The sequence below is a fragment of the Electrophorus electricus genome, chromosome 1, assembly GCF_041902795.1.
Source record: "Electrophorus electricus isolate QZ-2024a chromosome 1, ASM4190279v1, whole genome shotgun sequence".
Taxonomy (NCBI): Eukaryota; Metazoa; Chordata; class Actinopteri; order Gymnotiformes; family Gymnotidae; genus Electrophorus; species Electrophorus electricus.
In genome coordinates this window covers 22,180,578-22,189,249 of record NC_137497.1, presented here as the reverse complement: position 1 = coordinate 22,189,249, position 8,672 = coordinate 22,180,578, and the positions used below count along the sequence as shown (strand labels likewise).

At 40.2% G+C, this 8,672-nt stretch overlaps 1 non-coding gene across 1 annotated transcript; it reads left to right on the top strand.

Moving 5' to 3' along the window:
* LOC113569200 (5S ribosomal RNA) lies at positions 1-119 on the top strand. The gene has a single exon (XR_004775692.2). It is a non-coding gene; the product is annotated as a 5S ribosomal RNA (ribosomal RNA).
* Positions 120-8,672: the final 8,553 nt, after the last annotated feature.

Genomic DNA, 8,672 nt, shown 5'->3' with positions numbered 1-8,672 from the left:
GCTTACGGCCATACCACTCTGAACACGCCCGATCTCGTCCGATCTCGGAAGCTAAGCAGGGTCGGGCCTGGTTAGTACTTGGATGGGAGACCGCATGGGAATCCCAGGTGCTGTAAGCTTTTCTTCTTAGCTATGTTTCTTTTCATTTTTGCCCCTTTTCACGTACAACGTGGCTTCATTTCTTTAGGGTTTTATTTTATGCTTTCTTTCTTGCTTTTAGGTTTAGAACTGTAGCATTTTGGAACTTAGTAAGTGCACCGGGTTCTCATAAACGTATGTATGTATGTTTGTCTTATCAATTTCACCAAAACAACTCCATGTTTCTTTACTTTTACATCTTTCTCTTACCTTCATGTATTATGCCGTTTGTGTGTGCGAACACTTTCGGAGCAATTATATAGGTGCGTTGGACCGCACGCCACTCAAAGCTTTTATTAACGGAACTGGAGGTTGGTTGCGTCGAGTTCAACTCCGTCCAATCATTTTGGGATTAGAACATGGTTTTACTCTTGAATCCCTTTCGACATTATATGTGCTATGTACATTTTAATGGGTGTTGTTTTGGGAAGGGATAAACTAATTTTAGTTACTGCAGCCTTTCTTTCGTTTGCTAACTATATTCATTCTGTTCCTTCTACCAGGGGAGCCAAGTCTGTCTCTCACTCACACACACACACACACACACACACACACACACACACACACACACACACATTAACAAGCAATTGATTTTTTTACATGTTTATATATCATCACAGGTACAGAGATATTATTTTTTATTTTATGTTTCTTTTGAAAATGTTAGTTTGCTAATCGCAATGTAATGAAATCTTGTATCCTGTGGAAAAGCACAGTGGAAAAAATATTATTTCTTAATAAAAGTGAATAAAGTCACCACAGTATTCATAAGCATAACCATTTTTCCCATCTTTGAAAAACACTGCAACAGTCTTAAAAACATCTCAACATAAACATCTCATGTCCTATTTGGTTTATTTAAACATTGACTGAAATCAACCTGTTTTTTGACACTAGTAGACCTCCAAAACCATTACCTACACATCAAAAACATTAGATGAATGAATGAACCACACAAAATCATATTAAGGTGTTTTTATTTCTATTGTTGGCAGTGACTATTCCCATGCTGTCACTGGTGCAAAACAGCCAAGAGATCCATCACAAATAGTTGAAATGACAATAAAGGTTTAGCCAGCAGGGGGGTTTGTGTGCACATGAAGCCTCCAGATATGAACCTTTTTTTGAACCAATTGGATGGAAAGCTTCAAGGATTCATCTGGCAATCACTACAAAAACAAACAAAAATGTTTTAAAAAATAGAATTTAGCATTTACAAGTTACAAGTTCAATAAAAGAAAATCAGCAATCATAAATTCTCCAAAATAAGTCAACATCAAAACTCCACTCTTGAAATTTCCTTTGGAAACTAATACAAGGAAAAACAGGAAATTGGGTGATGTCACTTCCTGTCTTTAAGCAGGACAATTCCCCATAAAGCTCCCCTTCAAAGACAACATGGAAGACTCTCCACAAAAAAATCACAGGTAAGTTCATTTTTTCTTAATATACTTTTGTTTTACCTACTTTGTTAAAATATACAAACTTTTCTGTGTTAATCCTGTGTTTTAATTTACATACATATATAAATATATATACACACAGCATATGTGCATTTCAAACCCACAGTCCATGAACACACTGTGGTGGAGGGTAACTATCACAAGACATTACACTCATACTGTGTGCATCTGCGCCTGTATCACTCCACCACACAGAAAACAGCATGAAAAACCTTTCCCAGTTTCCAAAGATTTCCAACTTTAATGTGTTGATTTGTACAGAGACTTCTACATGTGTAACTTGTAGAACAGCGTGTATCATATGTACAGAAATAAACTGCAGCTGAAGAGTCCTTTAGCATCATTTATTGTGCATGTGTTTTTTTTAGGGACTTCTCACTGGTGCTCACAATTTATTATTACATGGGTAGTACACACACACACACACACACACACATACTAACAAGCAATTTTTACATGTTTATATGTCATCAAAGGTACAGAGATATTATTGTTTATTTTATGTTTCTTTTGAAAATGTTACTTTGCTAATCGCAATGTCATGAAATCTTGTATCCTGTGTAAAAACCCCAGCTGCTGTGGTTGCTATGGTGACAGCGATGCTTGTTAATGTTAGCGCAGATCTTTTCGACATGTTATTGTGTTGTTTTTTTTTGTTGTGATTTTCTATCTTTCATTGGTTAAATGATAGAATATGGCTTTTCTGGTTAAGTTTCACTTTCTAAATGTTTACTCGATTTGTAATCAACTCGTTATTTTTAGTATTTTAACATGCTGTTTGTAGTGGTTGATCATTCCTGTTCATATTTGTTATTATGACATTAGGCTACTTACGTTATTTATGTGACCTACAGGACATTGTTGTGCTGCGCTTAACATTACACAGCACAATATAGCAACTTAGATTTCCAGATGAAATTTTTTTTTACTAACGGACCTTGAGGGGAGGAGAGTCTGCCAGTCTCTCTCTCTCACGCACACACACGCACGAAATTTCATTTTTCCATGTTTTTACAGTAAAGGTTCACAGACCCAGTACTGCCGCTTGCCTCGTGATGTTAACAGTGCCAGAACAAAACGCAGCATCACAGCGAGTAGACAGAATTGTCGGGGTACACAAGCTGGCTTGGTATTGTGAAATAGTGCGGTTGTGCACAGCTGGATCTCTTGAGTTGTCGCGTATTTGTTCACTGAACGTATGGATGGACAGGTAGCTAGCCCACGTTAGTTGTAGGAACTAACTACAGCTTAGCTTGCTATAGCTAGAAGTGTCCAATACAGTGATACGCTGTACAATGATCCCATAAACTAAACTTCATATCATTTTAAGCAATGGATCATCCTGCATATTGCAGAGAGGAAGAGCATGTTAAAGCAATGAAAAAAAGATAAGCAAAAACACCAAAGGAATTGTGTAAGGCATTGCTTTATCACTTCAAGAAGGGCTTAATCAGGTGACTGTGTCTGTACCGACATATTCTGGAGGAGGAGCGGACGGAATGCCACACCTGCCCTCTATACTAACCTCAACTCTCTATTGCAGCGTGAAACTTTTGAGCATGGCTCCATCCCCCCATGAATATTTATGCTCCATTCATGATGCTGGGTATGAAACTGTGTAGGGTTATGCCTCCTAACATGACTGATATCAAAAATGGGCAGCTATCACATTTTTCTAGATGGCCCATGTTTTAAACCGTCTGACCGTTTCAATCGGTTATTCTGTCTGCTCTCTGCCTAACCTCATTTGGGAGGCTTACTTTCTCCCTTACAGGTCTGCTCAAGAATCTGAGCTGATGCTGTTGACCAGGGTCTGCCATCTACTCTGGGATCAGGTTGTCACCATCTACACTGATTCTCGTTATGCATTTGGGGTTGCTCATGACTTCAATAAGACTTGTCGCTCCGGGGGTTTTGTATCTTGGAAGGTAAGCCAATTTCTAATCCAGGACTAGTGTCTGCAATTTTGTCTGCATGTACACTACCAGCTTGGCTGGCTATCGTAATGGTCAAGGGTCATGACACAACCTCTGAGTCTGACACGGCCACTGGCAATGCTTTAGCAGATGAGATTCCACGTTGGGCAGCTGTTAATGCCCCCTCATGCCCGTACACTATATCCTCGATGTGTGAAGCTGTCGCCACGTTTTCTCATTGCTTTGTGCCGAATAATATCAATCTGCGTTTCTTACAAACTCAGAGTACACAACAGGACTGCTCTCACTGGGCTGATTAGGGCTGTAGTCCTGATTAAAATGGTCTAATCCGTGACCCGGAGGGGCGTATCACCCTTCCTAAATCTATTTTGCCATTTCTTGTGCGCCATTTTCATGGGATTTCACATATTGCACAAAGGGGGAATGACGGCTAACATTCAAAAACAGTTTTGTATTCCTGCAAAACGTATAACTGTAAAACTCCTCCTAGTTAACCTGTGCCAGAAGCAACCAACACAAGCCAAATATGATGCCTTACTGGCTCAAGAATATTCCTTTCAGTGTCTACAGATAGACTTTATGCACATTCCACCTTGTGGTCAGTTGAAGTACTTGCTAGTGATTGTAGACAGGTTTTCCAAGTGCACTGAGGCGTTTCCTTGTTCTAAGGAAGACTTTTAACAGGCCTGTCATCCCACTGGAACTTACGCTAACTTAATTTAGATTTAAAAAACTGATCAAAATGTTTCCTCTTTCATTTAAATCATCACATCCGTGTTCAGGGAATGCTTGCATCTTTATGGGACTCCCAGGAAGTTCAAGAAACACGTGTAAGAGCCCTGCTGTTCATACTGCCTTGTGTAACCCTAGTCAGATGTTTCTATCAACAAGAATACAAAACAAAAAACAACAAAACTCCCCAAAACTGTGCAAACCATCATAAAACAATAAAACTGTTCTAGGTACAGCTGCAATTTAGCAATTCCTGAAAAATGTATTTTCATCTCGATCAGTTCCACTCCTTGGTCCTCTGTGTTTCTTTGCACCTATAAGGCTTGTCTTGTACATATTGTTTGTTGGTGGAGTTGTTTGTGTTTACAATGCTTGTTTACACTCACCTGCTGTCAGAGGGTATATGTATTTTTTCTGTCATTTAGGCATCTGATAAAGTGACAAAGGAATTAATCTACAAAACCAGAGTCGATCTACTAACAGGTGGTAGTGTTGTAACACTGACAGTGGTAGAAAAGAGCAATTTTTTAAAACCAGAATTTATTTTTCACGTTACATTCTATATTAAATAAAAATAAATTTACTTCAGATCTCAGGGCAGAGCTGTGTACTGTATGGCAAATAGTAAATTGTTAATACATAGATTTAATTAAGTATTTAATGCAGATCATTCGTATTGACTGAATGAACCTTTCACTCTTCTGTCATGTCTATCTGCCTAACTATCAGGTGTGTGTGTGTGTGTGTGTGTGTGTGTGTGTGTGTGTGTGGGGTTTTTTTTCTCTCTCTCTCACTCTCTCACACACACACACACACTCTCTCTCTCTCTGTCTCTCTCTCTCTCTCTGTCTCTCTCAATGTCACATTCTCTCACTCTCACTCTTGCATGCTGGCCTTTGGTAACATTGCCCTCCACCACCTGCACCTCCCGTTCTCCACCTGTACCTTGTGGCCTCTGCCCCCTGCCCTGTCCTGCCTTGCCCTGCACTGCCCTTCCACCCCACCTGGCTGACTGAGTGAGTACTTGGCCATTCCAGCCAATCCGAGCATCAGGGTCAGCTGTTACAGAGGACAGACGAGTGTCACACAGTACACTGATCTAAGCCCTCTATTCACCAGTACACTGATCTAAGCCCTCTTTTCACCAGTACACTGATCTAAGCCCTCTATTCACCCCTACACTGATCTAAGCCCTCTATTCACCCCTACACTGATCTAAGCCCTCTATTCACCCCTACACTGATCTAAGCCCTCTATTCACCCCTACACTGATCTAAGCCCTCTATTCACCCCTACACTGATCTAAGCCCTCTATTCACCCCTACACTGATCTAAGCCCTCTATTCACCCCTACACTGATCTAAGCCCTCTATTCACCCCTACACTGATCTAAGCCCTCTATTCACCCCTACACTGATCTAAGCCCTCTATTCACCCCTACACTGATCTAAGCCCTCTATTCACCCCTACACTGATCTAAGCCCTCTATTCACCCCTACACTGATCTAAGCCCTCTATTCACCCCTACACTGATCTAAGCCCTCTATTCACCCCTACACTGATCTAAGCCCTCTATTCACCCCTACACTGATCTAAGCCCTCTATTCACCCCTACACTGATCTAAGCCCTCTATTCACCCCTACACTGTAATGATACATTGCAAACTGCCCTGACTGCCTCTGTCTCAAATGCAGAGCTCCAGTGTAAGATCTGTCATCAACTCCACTAGTCAGCAGTCTGGCAGGAATGATCCACAAAGCATCAGCTATTATGGATCTCTGTATGGACCTCCATTCTCAGACGAGGACCATGGCAAGACTTTAAGGCCCATGCAGTCAAGAGTTTGCCAGTCTAAGACCACATCTTCTTTTATTAATGGACTAAACAAGGTGCAGTTTGTTTGAGTCGAAACATCTGGTTTATGAAGCTCATGTGATACACCCATCATCTTTAACCCAAACTGGATCAACTGCACCAGTCGTTGAAGCTATGGTGGCATTCACGACAAATAAACAAAGAAGGATATATGACTGGAGGAGAGCGGCTCAAAGTGGTGTGTGTTCTACTGCTTGCGGTGAGCTAGGAGAGTGGTGGATGTTGTATAAAGGCTTCGTCCTAGAGGGCCATCATGGTGTTTTTTTTGCTAGCCATTCATACCATTCTATTACTATCCAGTGATCCTTTAACAGCTCCTCTGTGCAGTTGCTTCTAAACTTCCAAACAGTTTCCTTGTATGTTCTCCAGGTCCTCCTTATATTCTGCGTGTGAGCCCCTGTAGGAGCATCCATGTATGATATACTGTGGTTAACTGTGTAATGTCTGTAGCCAAGCTGAGACAGAGCCTACTGGTAGACACGTCACTCACCACTGAGGATTGTGGATCCCCTCCTTACATGCTGAATGATAAGTGGCACTAGTTCCCTTCTGGACCTTCTCTGAACTAGGTGAAGAACTGGCTCTCTTTGTTTAGTGTGGACAGCATTTTCACCCAGCATCCCAGAGACCCACTGCCTCCTCCTCCACAACGCCCCAGCCATCCGCCCTCTTCCATACTGTGTAACATAAAACGTAAAGCTTTATTACATTAATTAAGAACTATTAACAAGATGAAAGAATTAAAGGTATGAAGCATGAAGACTTGTATGTCCATTATACATTATTAAGACTATACAAAATTCTATACCCACATAAAAGATGCACCTGCATTTCTTCTATGCCTGAAGATACTCTCATCTATGACAGTGAACTGTCTGCATCCTCCTTTCCTTCTTCTGAGTTCTTCCATCGCCACCACACAAGCCTCTCTCACTTTCTTAGACAACTTTGACAAGAAACTTGAGAAAACCTGAAGGGACATAATAGTGCTAAATGTATTAAATAATTTAATAACTATTTAACACTTCCTTACTTAGATATTGAATGTACTCAGTAAGATTGTGAAGTTTATTCGTTAATTAAGTTAATTTGCTCATGTAAACTGTTCTGGTTATTTTGCTTCTTTTAATCAAACAATTGACTTGATTTGAATAAAACCAATTAACCTGCTTGTTACACATGGATGTTTGAGATTGCAACGTTAAAATATTTTTACACTACAGAAAGTGTCTAGATGTGCTGAACAAAAATCTGTTTGATTACAGTTCAAATGGCCACTCAGTTCACACTTGTTGTATAAAGTAAGACACATAAGCCTGCGTGTGTTAGCTGCTCCCACCTGTACACAGATGTCATCCCTTTGAAGAGACACTTCAGAACACTAAACACAGAGTTGTGTCTGACTGATCTCGTCTGCCTTCCCCTGAGCACAGCACGTTGACACCTCCTGTATGAAAACAATAATATGTACCAGGATAGCGACCTGTACAGAAAGTCTAAAAGTCTAGACCCAACGTTACATGTTCTGCCTATTTAACACACTGTTAAATTACTATTTGATGTTAGAATGTGCGAAAATCACAATGAAAAATGCTTGTAATTAATCTCTGCATTCTTTAAGAGACAACGTTATTTGATAAAGTCTACGTTAGCTAGAAAGTTTAATTTAAGATAAAGTTACAGTAAAACATCTAAGTAAACTCGTTAGTCTACCATTCATAGCAGTCCCAGCAGTCGCTGTTGTGTAGTTTCATTTTGTGGTGACAAAGATCGCATTTCATCTTTCTTTGTAGTACTATTTTGCAGCCACTTTATTAATTTCAAATGTTTTCTTTTTGATTTCTTGCCCTCCCTCAGCTTCCTCAATTTCTTCCGCATTTTGGCCCAGTTAAAACCGGATGCCTCCCCTTTACATTTGTTATACTGGAATTTATGGCATTCCAGATTATCATCGAGCTTTTAAACTTAACAATACAATGAATAATACATATAAATGTTTTTTTATATTGTGCATGCTTATATTCAGCAGACACATTAATATTTTCTGGACAAACAGCTCTTTGTGAATTTCATATAAACCATCAACAGTAAAGGTGGCGCGTTCGTGGACGTTGGAGTTCATTCAGGTCTGCGCCTCTAATGAGGAGACGCCGGTACAGGTGTGTTTGGAGTCGGATGACAGTGGAGATCAGCACAGCACCTGACGCTCGTCCTCACAGTACACAAAGAAGAAGAGAGTTCACAGTTCAGAGAGAAAACCAGGACAAAAATCATCAAAAAACAAAACAAAACAGCCAAGACACTGGAGAGAAATAAAGATGGAGAGGCTGGAACAGGTCAATGCTGTACTGTACTGTAGCTACAGTGCAGCTAAACTAGCGTTAGCTAGAAATCAACATTAGCAGATGTGTTTTCAGTACTTTTCTTGAATACTAACATTAGTGGGTTATGCTTGAACAACGCCATGGCAGTTCACCGTCTTTATGACCTTTAGTACATTTTATTCAGTATGAGTGGAATCTGAAC